Consider the following 15,790-nt stretch of genomic DNA (forward strand, 5'->3'; position numbering starts at 1 on the left):
TACAATCCAAATGGATACCCAGAAACCCCAGAACCAGAGATATGGACAAGCATTCAGTACAGAGAGCTATTAATTTATAAACCCTCTGTGTGTTGCTTTCAGAATGTGTGACTGGAGATTGGCAAATAACCACTTTGTGCCAACCTGGTACCATGATTTGTTAGACTAGCCTAAAGTTAAACCGAAACTTCTATCTCACTCTTGACATTAGAAAGAAAAAACCTAAACATAGTTCTGACTGGATGTAAGATTTGATCTTCAGGTTAAAAAATGATTATTACTACGTCAGATCTTTTTGCTGAGGCAGATGTTTAAAAAAAAAAAGGTTTGTATAAGGATTAAAGGAAAGGTTTGCATAAGGGGAGAATGAAAGCATATTTCTTTAAAAATTGTCAAATTAATAAGCATTTTTACTCTCAAATAATATAAAACAACTTCAGGCAGTTCCTAAGATGCAGTTTCCTGTTTATTTAAAGTTAAGTTATAATTCCCCAAGTTGCTAGCCCAGCATAAAGAAAGAATATAAATATGCCTTGTTAGGGGAAGGTAGAAACTTTGATATGCTAGGTTTTATTTTTTAGAGTATCTCAGTGAAATAGAGAGTGAGTTATTTAATGAGAGTTATTTAATAAGAATTTTAAAGTGAATCTTTTTTTCCTATTATGCAATTAAGAATGACTAGATTTTTATTCCTTATTAATCTTTTAGAGATCTGAGAAACAGAATTTTATTTCAATTTCTTGCTTTTTCCAACTTTCGTCTTGTCACAGTTTGTATATGAATGTGTGAGTGTACACACATGTTGTGTAAATGTGTGTGTGTCAGTATCTGGAGATTACGGTGAGTGAATCTGTCCCCTTTCCTTTAAAATCTATTGTGTTAAAATAGCAGGCAGAAGAAGGTTTTTTTTTCTTTTAGTTTACTTGTTTTTGATGTGGGCAAACTGCCCATCCAGATGGTAGAAATTCACCTGTAAACAATCTGAAACGATAGGTTAATTCTGACATTTTATATAACTTTTTTATTTTCTTTTCGTACAGTACAACTGAGTGCAGAGTAACTACTCAAGATGATGTTTCCTCACCACCAACCCCCTTTTTCTTTTAAAGCGTTTCCTGCTGTGATTGGTTCTCCCCCTGCCCCAAATCAGTATTTTGGGCTCAATTAAAATCTGTGGCTTTAGGCACTTTGCTGTTCTTGTCAAAACCACATCTGATGAAATCTTTGACTGCTTTTAATATGTGTAAATGAGGAATTGATGGGAGAAGTAAAGGAACAAGTGTCGATCAGCAGGTTAGTGGTGGAGAAGCAGATCATTTTAATTGTAGAAGCTCAACGATCCACTGGCTTTGATAAATTCACCGTTAGTTTTCTCCTCCCACCAAATTCACAACTCCTACCTTTCTCAGTAATGCCCAGCCTGGTGTTAGCAACCGGAATCCTGAAATTTGGTTTTGTTTTCAGTGTGGTTAGCCTCTGGTGGCTTCTGTGCCTGAGCAAACTGGAGATGCTTTGAAATGATTTGTTGACCTGTTATCAAGGAATCCCGTTATTTCTCAAAGCAGGTTTTGGGGGTGTTTACACAGTAGAGCATGAAAGGGAAAGGGAGTATTGGAGATTGTTTTCAGTCATAGTAATTGTAATCGTACTGTATTTACAAGTTCCTTTTGAATGCTATCCTCTTGTTTTTATTTCTAGAAAAATCCTTTGTTTGAATACATTATTTCCCGAGTTGTTTACATAATAAAGATGGCTCTAGGGGCATCTTCCCTGGTTTATTCCCTTGGGAGAACATTTTTGAAAGTGATCCACTAAGATTATACCTGTTCAGATTTGGGACCCTAGTCGTGGTACTGTTGGCTGCTTTTTCTGTTTCCTGTTTTGCAGATGTTAATTCCTTTGGGTAATTTTTTTTAAGTGATGAGATTTTCACTGTCCAGCAGCAAGCCATGTTTCCTGGAGTTACTGAACTCTGAAATAGGAAACCTGTGGGTGATCAGTTTTACCCTCCCCAGAAGCTGTTGCTTAAATCAGGGAGAATTACTGCCCCATGACTGAGAATTTTAAAGGAGTTGTTTCACTAAAATATCCACAAGCTTTCTTTCAGGTATTGCAACAAAATTCACATGTGTTTGTGGCCCATGAAGCCAGGATTCCTGGCAGGATTCTCATCCAGTTGCTTCTCCTGTTTCCCTTGCAAACTTTCCCATTGGTTGGGGTCTGTGGAGAGATTTCAGTGGCTGGCTGGTGGAAATGTTTAGGAGAACATTTGCGTATCAAAACAGCCTAGATATTTGCAAAAAAAAAAAAAATGTTTATCTGAGAAAAAAAGAATCCACTTAGGATTAGGAAGTCACTGCTTTAAACATTTTAAAAGCATTTGTGATTTCCCGGAGTATATTATGCACGAGTAAGGCCTAACCTGACATTCAGGGGTCATGCCCGCATCCATATTTTTAAAAAGCTTATAAGATAATGAACATTTTGCTTAATGATTAAGATCTGTACCTGTGTGTGGTATAAAAATTCCCCCCAAATTAAAGGACACAAATATATCCAAAAATTGTTTATGATTTAGTGAACCTATGAAACAAAAGATGCAGGGAAAGTGCCTCATTCTTTTCCTCCTTTATGTATTTTTCCCCCATAAAACCCAGTTGTGTTGCTGTGTTGTGACATTCGGTTCTACTGGAGTCCATGAGCTTTCTCTTTTTATTTATTTATAATCTTTATTGGAGTATAATTGCTTTACAATGGTGTGTTAGTTTCTGCTTTATAACAGAGTGAATCAGCCATACATATACATATATCCCCATATCTCCTCCCTCTTGCATCTCCCTCCCTCCCTCCCTATCCCACCCTCTAGGTGGTCACAAAGCACGAGCTGATCTCCCTGTGCTGTGTGTAAGCTTTCTCTTAATGGTGATGATTTAAATATCAGATCTTCCTCTTTTTTTCTTGGTAAAGAGTTTAATGTGGACATACTGGTGTTCAGATTATTAAAGTTTTAACTGCATTACACTGATAGGTTGGAAACAGCAAATATAAAACTCAGGGCAGGCCAATTTTGTTAACAGTGTAGGGGCTGAACGTTGACAATTACTGTACTTAAAAATCCCTCGGATCAGGTGTTATTTTGCCGTCTGGACATTTTACTTAGTAATAAAAATGTGGATCTGGATACACAGAAGTAGGATCTACAGTACACAACGGCCCGATGCACTCTGTTGGTGTTGAGGTGTGCCTGGCTGCATTTTGTGTGTGTATGTGCTCGTGTGTAAGTGTAATTGTGTGTTGAGTATGTGTTCATTCCTCCTAGTAAACCCAAGCATAGGATTCTATCACAATACCAAAAAACGTGGCTACTTTTCTTGAATAAGAAGTGAAAATGTGTAAAAAGTGTACTTATATTCCTAAGTAATACTTGCCTGTATCTTTTTAATGGTCATGCTTCCTCGTGTAATATATGGTATGGCATGTCAGTACAATGCTGACATTAGAGGTAGGCTTGGGCAAAAGATGTGGCTCCTCCATTTCATAGCTGTGTGCCCTAAGACAAATAAATTAACCTCTCTGAGTCTCCCTTTTTTCTTACATATAGAATGAAAGTAATGATAATAATAATGATACCTATCTAACAGAATTATGATGAAGCTTATAAGAGCATGTATGTGAAAGCACTTGGTAAAATACAAAGAGCTGTAACAGTTGATTTTTAATACAAGTTGCCAGTCATAACCCACATAAGCATCTTCGTAATTCAATAAATTGTCTCATATTAAAAAATAAGGAGATGCAAATATAAGAGTACAGTAACAAATAGTAACTTTAGGACCACCGGAAAATATGTTCATAATTTTAAACATAAAGCAAAGTGATCCATTTTTATAAAGTATCTGTATATGCTCTTTGAAATAATGTTATTCTTAATTAAGGCAGAAGCGGGTACATTTGAGGGAAATAGTGACCCTCTGGAGAAATGGAGACTGAAAATAGTTTAGGGAAATGAGTCTTAGTGTCTTCTCGTTCAGAAAGATGCATACATGTTTCTCTTAATCACTATGGATTTCTTGTTTGTAAACCAGTGTGAATACTTAAACGATAGTCATTATTGTTTAGAAAAACCTACCATTACAATTTATACACACACAGACACAAACACACTCACACACGCATCATATAATATGTAAATTTGCTCAAGAAGGCATTCTCCCCAGGAAGTGAGGGTGTTGATAAAATTGATGTTTGACACTGGACCAGATGAGTTTGGATACTTCTGTAGAAAGCTTTTTCTGTTTTTATTACAAGTTCAGTTCTCTTCCTGAGAATTCTTCGGAAAGGATTTGTTTTCTTTACTGAGACGAATGGTGTCATGGAATACTGTGGTCTAATGATGCTATTTTGGTCATTTCATTAATTTCATCTTCTTCTCCCTTAAAGTAATAAATGCATACCTTGATTATAATACAAATTATATTTACATTACATTGTTTCTAAGAACAAATATTTATTTTTATAGACAACCTGGTTTTAATCAGTGTCTTAGAAAGCTTCTAAGACTTGTCTCTGGAACATGGTATTAGCAGAAGTAGGCAGCTTTTTTTTTTTTTTTGGTGAGGTGTTAGGGGGAGCTAAGTTCAACCAAGGCAGTCTTCAGTTAATTCATTAATCTGGTAAATATTAAGTAAACTACAGAAGAAACAGAAACGTGCCAGTTGTGACTATACAGCTTTTCAGGTTTTTTGGACTTGAAAATGGAAAGTGGTTTCATTTAACATTCTATCAGTTTAATGTAAATGTCTCATTCTAATGACCAGTTTCATTGACATCTATTCTAATCTAGTGAACAGAGAGGCTCTACATATAATTTGTCTGGAAATTTTTGAAATGAGGCTACAGGTCCTCCTCTTTGAAGCTTCCTTTGATAAAAATGGCCTTGTGTGCCTTAACCTTCCAGAGTTCAGCATTGACAGTCAGGAGATGAGAAAGAAATTGTGGGACTCCTTTAAAAATTATCCCAGAGAAGGGATTCAGCTACAAATCGGGGGGACAACATTTAAAATTTATTAAAAAAGTAATTCAAAGGAAAGTCTGTAGCCAAACTCCTTAATTGTGATGCATTTGCTGAGTTCCCCTCTTCCATCGTCGGGCCTGCTCCGATGCCATATGGCCTACCATGGAACATTTAACTTGTCAGATATAATGGATTGTCCTGGAAGCAGATTTTTGCTTTGAGCATTCGGCTCCTTTCTTGCATTTCACTCTCAGCTCCAGGCTGCAGGATGAAGGATTGTGGTGGAAACGCAAAGAAGAGACACACAGTTGATTCCCCTTAAGAGAGTGACCTATATGCCACAAAATTTTACCCACGTAAAGAGGCATTATCCCCATCACTGGCCTTAGCAGGCTGCACGTCAGAATCATTTAAATTTGCCTGGACTTCACAAATTGTGTAAACATTTCAGAACTGAGTGCTTTGGAATAATAAACCATCATCATTTTCACTTATGCAAAAAGGGTGTAGCCACATCGGCCAAAAGATAAGTGTTATTTATCATGACCTACATGTAACCTATACCACCTGGTTGGTAGATGCTGTAAATTAAGTTCAACTCTCAAATCTACCGAGAATGCTTAAAAAAAAATCACCTGATGACGATGTTACATGGCTTCATTGTTTTTGTTTAGTGAGTGAGGTGGGGTTGAAATGATCATTTAGGTGGATAGACAAGTAGCAGTTAATTATCCTACTAAGCTTTCCATCTTGAAACCTTCTGTTTATTCTAATGCACTTGAAATGAGAGATTGGACATCCTGTGGATTATTTAACTTTTATCTGTAAATGTAAAAAATACAGTATCTGAGGTTGGTTTTAATTTGTTGCTTTCATGAGGTAATTCATATTTTCTTTTCAATTTGTGATATTGTTTCTGAAATCAAAAGCTCGGAAAGGGCTAGGAGGAGTTTGTGACTTTTGCATCTATAGGATACCTTCCTTTAAAAGAATAAGCAGCACCCTTTCTACACGTACATGTACATACATAGCTGCGAGATACTCTTCTGGCAAAATCTACTGTAACCCCAAAGCTAATATTATAATACAAAGACCCAGAATAGACAACTTACAAATAATCAATCAAGCACAAACCAGTGGGAAAATAAGTAACGTATGTATCTCAATTTAACCATAAAACGGTACATATTCGATTGCTCTAGGGTTACAAAAATTAATAGATTTGTATATGACACATGGAATTACTCTAAAAGAAACTGTCTATTGGCAAAGGGTAATTTAATACACTTCCCAAAACATGTGTGTTTATGTATTAGAAATCTAACATTTAATTTACTTCTACAAATTCATGTTTTCTAGATAATTCTTCATATAGATCTATAAAAACTACAGTGGCCTTGAAAACTGATATAACCTCACTTCTATACAAAGAAGAGTTACTTCTTTTTAATGAACAACTTTCCGTGAAGCAGTTAAGAAATCTCTGTTAAAGTCAGTATTGAATCATAAAGTGTACTACTGTATATTTCTTACTAATCCTAAACTGAGCACATTTGTTTTATTGATGCCCCGATAGGATGATTTTTTTCCCCCCTCTCTGTATTCAAATTTTGGTCAGGGTTAGTCCTAAATGAATTTGGGTGGTGCCTGGCCAGAGCCAGCTCTTGTTGGGGCTTGTGTGCCCTCTGCTGGCTCACATTGAAATGACTGGTATGTGGGGTTCTTCATTTCTTTTACTTTTCAAGGTTGGTTTTTTTTTGTTTTTTGTTTTGTTTTGTTTTGATATTTTTACACAATCAGATATTTGCAGTGATTATAAAGTTGTAGGTTAATACTGAGTATGGAAGTTAATTTGTTTTTATTAGGAAATGAAGGGGTTTTGTTTGGGGTTTTTTGGGGGGAGTTTGCTTTGGCTAAATAGACTCAATAGCTCAAATAGCATGTAAAGTATATGCCACTCTTTTTAAAAAATAAATTTATTTATTTATTTATGGCTGCGTTGGGTCTTTGTTGCTGTGTGCAGGCTTTCCCTAGTTGCGGTGAGCGGGGACTACTCTTCGCTGCGGTGCACAGACTCCTCATTGAGGTGATTTCTCTTGTTGCGGAGCACGGGCTCTAGGTGCACAGGCTTTGCGGGCTCTAGAGCTCAGGTTCAGTAGTTGTGGCGCACGGGCTTAGTTGCTCCGCGGCATGTGAGATCTTTCCAGACCAGGGTTCAAATCTGTGTCCCCTGCCTTGGCAGGCGGATTCTTAACCACTGTGCCACCAGGGAAGCCCATATATGCCACTCTTGAGTTATTAAGTGGTTGCTTTCAGGTGACCGTTAATCGTATTCCCGTTGCTTTTGTAGATCCTCCTGGCCTGATTATACTCAAGAAGAATTCTTGTTTACTGAGTTAGAAATGGACTTGAAAAGGATAAATCATTGAAATTTTGAAACGTGACTCCTTGTATGTAGTAGCTAATGCCTCATAGAGAACTCCCTTATAGGCTTGACTGTTTTCACTTGCTTTGTGAAGGAAAATGAGCCTGTATTTACACCCTAATGTTCTGTAAAGGCATTTTTGGTTTCCTTGCAGACCAAATTAAGCTATTCTTCCTGGCAGACGTTGAGAATCAGAGTTTGAGTGGAACCTTTTTTTGTTTTGTTTGGCTGCTTTGGTTGTTTTTTATAGAGTGTAAGATGTTAACGGAGCAAATCCCTGATAGTTTCAGGTCGCAGGACTAAGTTATACAAGGGCGGTTACAGAGGGAACATCTTGCCTCCCCGCCATTGCTTGGGTGGAGAGTATCCTTGGGTCTTGGTAGTGAAGACCAGGGCTCTGTATAATGAATATGCCTTTAAAATAGCAGCAATTTTTGTTGACAAGTTTCCATCAAATTCTTTATAAAATTAATTATGTATAAGTGATTTCTGCATCTCTCCGAAATGACTTGATCGAATCCAGGTGATTACTCTGTGGTGCTTCGTTTAGATCTTTACAATTCTTTTTTTTTTTTGCAAATTTCTCTAATTTGTAAGCAGATTCCATCAAAAAACTCCCAAATCACCTCCCAAACGTATGGAATGATCAAAGAACTTAGAGCTAGAGAGCTAGAGAAACTTAGATGAAATGTCATCTAAGTTTTTCCCAGTTTTCCATCTTTCCAATCTGAGGTACCAGTTACCTTAAAATTTGTTTTGGTTAAATCATGTAAGTGTTAGTTTTTATTTACTTTGTTTTGTTTAACATTGTCAAATAACTGCAAACTGCATTCTAACAAATACCCATTTCCCGCTAAATCTGTTCTAACGGTATCTGGCGTGGAATCTCAAATCTACATCTTTCCTCTTGTCTCCTATTACCACACTGAGGTTGTGTTAGGTGCTCTCTCATTATTCCCATTATACCCCTGACTATGTACATTACTGGCTTTGCTCCCTAACATTTCACCCATCTAAACTCTTAACTCTTGGGAGTAACGTTCGTCGTTGACGTACCATCAGCCAACACGTGGTAGGTACACAGAGCTACCCTACAAATATTTATTTCTGTATCTCATGGTTTTTGGACCTCTTTCAAAGCTGTTCAGAGGATCATTTTTGCAAGCTTCAGAGCTGAAAATTGCTGTCTGTAAACATCTATTCCACGTGATAGATTTTATTTTCTTGCACATTTTTGATAGGATGCGGCCACTGTTCTGACTACTCCCCTTCTCTCTCCTTCCTCCGTTCTGTCTTCTCCCTCATCATCCTTTCCTCTGCCTCTCCCCTTCCTTCCTATGGCCCCCGCCTTCCTCCCTTGATTTAGTCATGCTTGTATATTCAGTAATTGGAAGGTTTTTCTTAAACATCACAGTGTGGAACTTAGTGGTTTATGTAATTCTGTCTGTGAACCATCACCTTCCTTTAACAGGGGAATTGGACTCTGAGTAGTTTGGTCCTGTTTCCTCCCTAGCTTGATTGTCATGGGGCCATTCTTTTAAAGTTGATGTTGAAGGGCAGCCTCAGTGGTTAGCATTCTTCCTACTCTTTGTCTGCTCTGTGAATGCCCTGAGTTGTATTTTGAATTGTGGGCTGTTTCACCCCCAACTTCTCAGTACTGTGTACGTAGGGAATATAAAACCTATATAGTCTAAGACTAGAGAAATGATTATCTAATATATTACAGATACATCTATAGATGACATTTAGATTATCTTCTGTCTCGGGTTAGAAATGTTACTTATATACTTATGTGTATATATAATACTTATTGTATCATACGTATGTGTAACCTGTATTTAAAATTTTCATGAGACCTCCACCTCCTTTATTTTTGTGCATTCTTGAGTATCATATCAAATGCATGTAATTTCTTTAAGTGGTTATATTCTAATTGTTAGTCGTGAGCTGAGCTTGAAAACCGAGGCCATCTCTTACATGCCCTGGTGCTAAAATATGTAATTTTCCTACGTAGACACTTTATAACAAACATAATACTAAACCTTTTCCTCAGTTTTCTGTTCTGATATGCCAAATTCAGAGTTTGGTCATTATTATTTTTTACATTTAATATTAGTAAGACTCTGTTAGAACATCAGTTTAATGGGTAGCACATAATTTATTGCTAAAAGCAATTTGCACAGTGAAACGTAGCTGCTGATTTTCTTAAAATTTGCTGATTAATTCCAAATAATCGAGCCAGGCAACGAAGTCTTACTCATATGATATCGTCTGTGCTGCATCTGGCCAGAAATGCCATCGATCTCCTCCAGAGGGATCAAAGGACCGGATTCTCTCCCCCAGCATGGACTTGTAATGCCTTCAGTAGAGCGTGGATGTGGGGAATATATGGGTGGAAGGGCCCTTTTAGGTTAACAAACCAGGTCTGGCTCACTAGAGCTTGATCCTGGAGTCTAAAGGCGACCTCTGTCTTAGGGTAGAAACGGAGAAGAGATACTTTCAGAGCAGTGGCCAGTGGGGCGGATAGAAGGAATGTCGTTTCACCTCCAGGACACTTATGTCTTGGAATTCTGTTGTTTATTAGGGCCATCTACTTGGTAATGTGAGCTGAATTTCTTTAACACAACCAGTCTTCATGAGCAGAGATGAACAAATGTAGAGGCCTAGCACACTGCCAGGAAGAGGTTTCTCTAACCCACAAAATGTAACTGTCTGAAAGGGTCTTGGAGATCAACACTTGTTTACTTTTTAAAAATCCAATTAAATAGGTTGGATTAGATAGTCATTGTTTTTTTTTTTGGTTTTTTTTTTTGGTTATCTACCAGCTTACCAGGTTTATGAGAGTTTCACCTAAAGTAACCTTGAAGGCTGAACCTGTTCACTTAAATTGGTTACTCTTGTCTGTGGCTTGTTAGACTAACCAGTGGAGTTTTATTTTAAAAAAACAGAGATTCTGGACCACATTCCACTGAATGTAAGTCCCCTGGGGTAGAGAACCCAGGAATCTGTTTTAAGAAAAGTCTTACTGATGATTCTCATGATGGGCAGGGTTTTTGGGCCATAGAATTGAATTTCAGGAGATTGCTTTTCTCCACACCCATCCTGTATCTTCCTTTCCTCTTAAGAGTACAACAAAAATATTTTATTTCTGTTTGCTTTTGATGCCTTTAGTGTGTATCGCAAGATTGACCTTTTTCAGTTTTACATGAAAAACTATTACGTATTTCAAATAAAAAATAAGATTTCAAATGCATATGTTGTTTCTTCAGAGGCCCTCACAAAGTCTTTCATTGCCTTGGTTATACCCAGTCACCATAGGCACAAACTGTAATAAAAATATAAAATAGGGCAGGCAGAGCCATTAAGATCTTATTCACATAAAACCAGTGGTAAGTTACGCATTAGAAGTAAGTTGACTGATTTCGGGGTTAGCCTTAGTCCCTCAGGCCCCTAGGGGACCCTTGTACAAATTGCTGATTCAGAAAATCATTACTCTGGTGGCTCAAGTGGCACTTTAGTGGCCTTAAAGAGTTATTTGACACACCTCCCCAAAGAGCTAAGTTATCCCCATGATTATGTTGATTAATTGCACACTCTGTGGAATTAGTGTTATTTTCAGTGAAAGATTTTCCTGCACTGGGAAAAGAAAGCATAAAACTCACGGGTTCTCATTTGATAATGTGTGCACTTCTCCTAAGAGTGACACCGAGGAAGAGGATGATTCTGGCTTTTGTTGGTCTAGGGTAGGTGAAATAATCTATAAGGCAGTACTTTCATTTTGCATTGAGAAGGTGATTTTTGGTGTCCCAGAGGGTGGTCACTCAAAATGTTTACCAGTTCTAATATTTTCATCCATCAAAGGACTCGAGAATGCCTCTTTGACTTACTACGAATTGAGGAGAGGGCTATGCTACATAGTGAGAAAAAGACAGGTGGAATCATCTTTGTTACCACAATAGAAACCAGTAATACATCTGGAATACTCCAAGAAGAGGCGGCGTATTGTAAAAACAGGCTTTGGTACAGGAGTTGGTAATTTATGTTCTAGCTTCGTCTCTTAATATCTGTACAACCTCTCTTATTTGTTATAAGTGGGTTACCCTTTCTGAATTTTAGTGACCTCTTCTATAAAAATAGGGGTTGAAATGCCCATCTAAGGAATTCTTAGGATGTTGTTATCTTAAATAATGTAAGTTAAATTACTTTGCACACTATATAGTGCTTTGCAAATGTGAGGGCTTTAAGGAGAATTGAATATTGATTCTAACCATGTTCAGAATCGCCCCAAATACAGAGTTTGGGTGGTGCCTCGAGATACTCTTCAGTATATCTGGAATTTTGGTACACTCGCTGCTTTGAAGGCAATGCAGTGTCTGGATGAGATGGGGTGAATCAATGACAGAAAGCAGCCCAAACTCATAATTTTCTGAGGTCAGAGCTCTAGATCATTACTGAGTGTTCTACTTTGATGATTTAAGAACATCAGTGAAAGTGAGCACTGATGCTAGTCTTTCCTGGTAAAATGGCTTGGCCCCTATTTCCCATCATCCTTTGCTGCAAACTATGTACCTGATCACTTTTCCCCAAAATTTTCTTTCTGTTCTCAATTTAGGAAGAGGGGGATGAAGAGAATTTTCTAGGCTGTGGAATGGCTATTTTATCTGCTGGAATTGAGTCGTAGCTCTTTTAGCATGACGTTTATTAAATTTGGGTTTTTTAAATGCCTCCTGGAATAGTAAGATTCTGCAGGAGAGAACCAGTGGTCTTCTCTGAATTTTAGAAATCCGGAGAATAACGTCAGCTTCTGATTTCTTGTAAAGCCAGACTCCCACCTCCAAGCTAGAATCAGGGAGAATTAAAGTTGACGGCTAGTCAGAACCACAAAGGTGTATCTGCATGGAAACATCACAACAAGACAAAGATGTTTTTAGGTCAATTAAAATAAAATTCAAATGTTAAACTTATTTATTTGATAGAATATTACCAACATATATTAACCCAGTGCATGCTTTGAAATGTTAAGTTTTTTAAAGTAGTAGTTTCTCAGATTCCTCTGAACTTGTGTTAATAGGCAAAAAGATGGGGCAGGTATGTGTATTCAAATAAATTTAGGAAAGATTATATTAAATGAAATTAAATGTCTCCACTGCAGGACTTCTCAGAGGCTTTAACATGCTAGGATACAGTGTATATTTCTGCCTGTCAGGGAGGGATATAGACAGCTTGTAACATTTCCTGGGCCTTTTGATTTGCCTCCCTTTTGTTTTTTGGAGCCTGTTGTCGGGCTACTATTCCACAGAAGACACTTGTGAGCGATGTTGTGTTGTCCTATAATTATATATATATATATATATATATATATATATATATATATATATATAGTTTTGTTTTTTTTTTTTGCGGTATGCGGGCCTCTCACTGTTGTGGCCTCTCCTGTTGCGGAGCACAGGCTCCGGATGCGCAGGCTCAGTGGCCATGGCTCACGGGCCTGGCCGCTCCTCCGCATGTGGGATCTTCCCAGACCAGGGCATGAACCCGTGTCCCCTGCATCGTCAGGCGGACTCTCAACCACTGCGCCACCAGGGAAGCCCCTATAATTATATTTTTACTTTCCCTCTTCTCTATGCATTGATATGAAGTCACGTTCTTCACATATGGAATGTGTAGAGATGCAGTTTGCTGCCATGTTTTTGTCAATTAGTTGTTTCCAGTTAACTTAGAGATGGTTGCAGTTTATTGTGTGACGTCACAGGTTCTGGTGTACATCATTTGCACAGCTTTAAAGTACCTAGAGACCTTTTAGGAATAAAACACCATGTAAATGTAAATTATCACCACCTCTAAGACACCTTCATTAATTTCATATCAAATTCATGACTGTTTTGAGCTCTGGGATTTGAGTCTTCAGTATTGGGCTTCTCGCTTATTTGTAGATATTTTTTTTCAGAGTTTAAATTCCAGCAGCACGGAATAGTGCTAGGAGCCCAGCCATGGGAATCAAACTGGCAGGATTTGAATCCTGGCTCTAACGCTTACTGCCTTTGTGACCTTGGGCAGTTTTCTGTATCTCAGTTTTCTCGTCTGTAAAGTGGTGTTTATATTACGTTGCCTCACAGGGTTGTTGTGTAGACTGAATGAAGCAATCTACGTAACCCTTTTGTGTAGCGGGTAATACATGACAAGGACTCAGGTATTCTTACGTGGGCAAGAGAGGAAAAGGCAGGCGCGGGAAAGATGAAAGAACTGTAAATTATAACCTCATGTATATTTTTGGAACCACCCTTCCCATTATTGTTTAATGAAATACTCTTTTCAATATGCCCCCCAAAATTATAGGGTAACCAAAGATGGCTTGGGGTTGGGGACAGGGACGACAGAGATTTATTCTGATTCACACGCGGTTGTGATGAGTTCCTTAGTCTGGTAGCAGGGAACAAAAGGCTGGTTCTTCGGTTTCCAGCATGAGGATTAGCCATGAAACAGCCTTGCTGGGTATTGTCCTACAGCATCAGATAAGTTTTTTATCGAGGCTTTTCGTCGGATAATATGTTCCACTGTACAGGTGCATCTTTTTCAGTGGTGGGTGAAATACCTACCGTTTTTTAAAATTTATTTTTATTTTTTTAAATTTATTTTTGGCTGTGTTGGGTCTTCATTGCTGCACGCGGGCTTTCTCTAGTTGCAGCGAGCGGGGGCTACTCTTTGTTGCGGTGCACGGGTTTCTCATTGCAGTGGCTTCTCTTGTTGCGGAGCACGGGCTCTAGGTGCATGGGCTTCAGTTGTTATGGCTCGCGGGCTCTAGAGCACAGGCTCAGTAGTTGTGGCGCATGGGCTTAGTTGCTCCGTGGCAGGAGGGATCTTCCCCAACCAGGGATCGAACCCGTGTCCCCTGCAGTGGCAGGCAGATTCTTATCCACCGCGGCACCAGGGAAGCCTCCCGACCATTTATATGTAATGTTAAAAGTGGCCCTTTAAGAATGAAAGGCTACAAACCCAAACATGAACTTGTTGTTATCCTACTGGTCAACCACCCGTGGGATCATCCATGTCACAGCTTATCTCCAGAAATAGTATTATGGATAAGTTGTTCTTGCCTGTCTCTCACTCCTTCCAAATGGATTAGAACTGTCCAGGTGTAGTAATCTACTGAAGGTGATACTTCTTAGGTGTATCCCTGTGAGTTAATGAACTTATGAGACCAATTTTTTCCTTCATGTCATATTTTCATTCTCATCCAATTCCCATGACATTCCCTTACAATAGGATACCATGGATATATTGGAAGAAAAATTAGAAGTCAAATGGAAAATTATGTAAGAATATAAAAGTATTAACTTTAGGGCTTCCCTGGTGGCGCAGTGGTTGAGAATCTGCCTGCTAATGCAGGGGTGATGGGTTCGAGCCCTGGTCTGGGAGGATCCCACATGCCGCGGAGCAATTAGGCCCGTGAGCCACAACTACTGAGCCTGCGCGTCTGGAGTCTGTGCTTCGCAACAAGAGAGGCCGCGATAGTGAGAGGCCCGCGCACCGCGATGAAGAGTGGCCCCCGCTTGCCACAACTAGAGAAAGCCCATGCACAGAAACGGAGACCCAACACAGCAAAAACAAATTAATTAATAAACTGCTGTTGTCATAAACATACATAAAAAAAAAAGTATTAACTTTAGAATTAATAGATATTTGTTAATCATACTCCCCCTAAATTGAAAAAAATTTTTTTTTCCTTATCCTTCGTGGGGCAGCAAGATAAAGAACAACTGAATCAGTCGGCAAAAGGATTGGTCTTTAAAAATCATTGGAAGCAGCTTATATTTTCTGCTTAGCTTGAGTTTTTCGAGGGCAACAGAAGCAGCAAGTGACTCCTTTATTGATTGCCCATTGGTGCCATTTTTAATAATCAAATTTAAATATAGGTTTTAACAGCTGATGGGTTCAATTTGGACAAAACACGTGTTGACTTTCCTGATTGTTTGCTCACTGTAGATGCCGACTTGTTCTAGAGAAGGGGCTGCGCGTTGAGCTCCTTTGTCTCTAGAAGGATTGATTGACAGATGTTGTGTCTGCTCATTTACAGCGTTTTTCTTGCTTAATTTAAAAAATTGTGACATAGTATTACACGTTCCTTGTATACATCATTTTTGCAGAAGAAAGTTGTTTAGCCAATATGTCGACTTAGTTTATGAAATCCTCTCTTGTAGCTTTCATTCAGCCTTCAGTGTATCCCTATTAGGTTAGATTATTCGTTTCATGCACGGCAAATCGTCACCAGCAGCAAAATTTAACATTTGGTCCTTTTAGGTATAAAATGAATCAAATGCTTGGTAAGATTTGTTCCTGGTGTATATTTCAGA

At 38.4% G+C, this 15,790-nt stretch overlaps 1 protein-coding gene across 27 annotated transcripts in view; it reads left to right on the forward strand.

Annotated features, from left to right (window-relative positions):
- TCF4 (transcription factor 4) overlaps window positions 1–15,790 on the forward strand; it is a 361,473-nt gene that overhangs the window by 162,666 nt on the left and 183,017 nt on the right. The gene's annotated exons all lie outside the window — the stretch shown is intronic.

This window comes from Orcinus orca, chromosome 15, assembly GCF_937001465.1.
Source record: "Orcinus orca chromosome 15, mOrcOrc1.1, whole genome shotgun sequence".
Taxonomy (NCBI): domain Eukaryota; kingdom Metazoa; phylum Chordata; class Mammalia; order Artiodactyla; family Delphinidae; genus Orcinus; species Orcinus orca.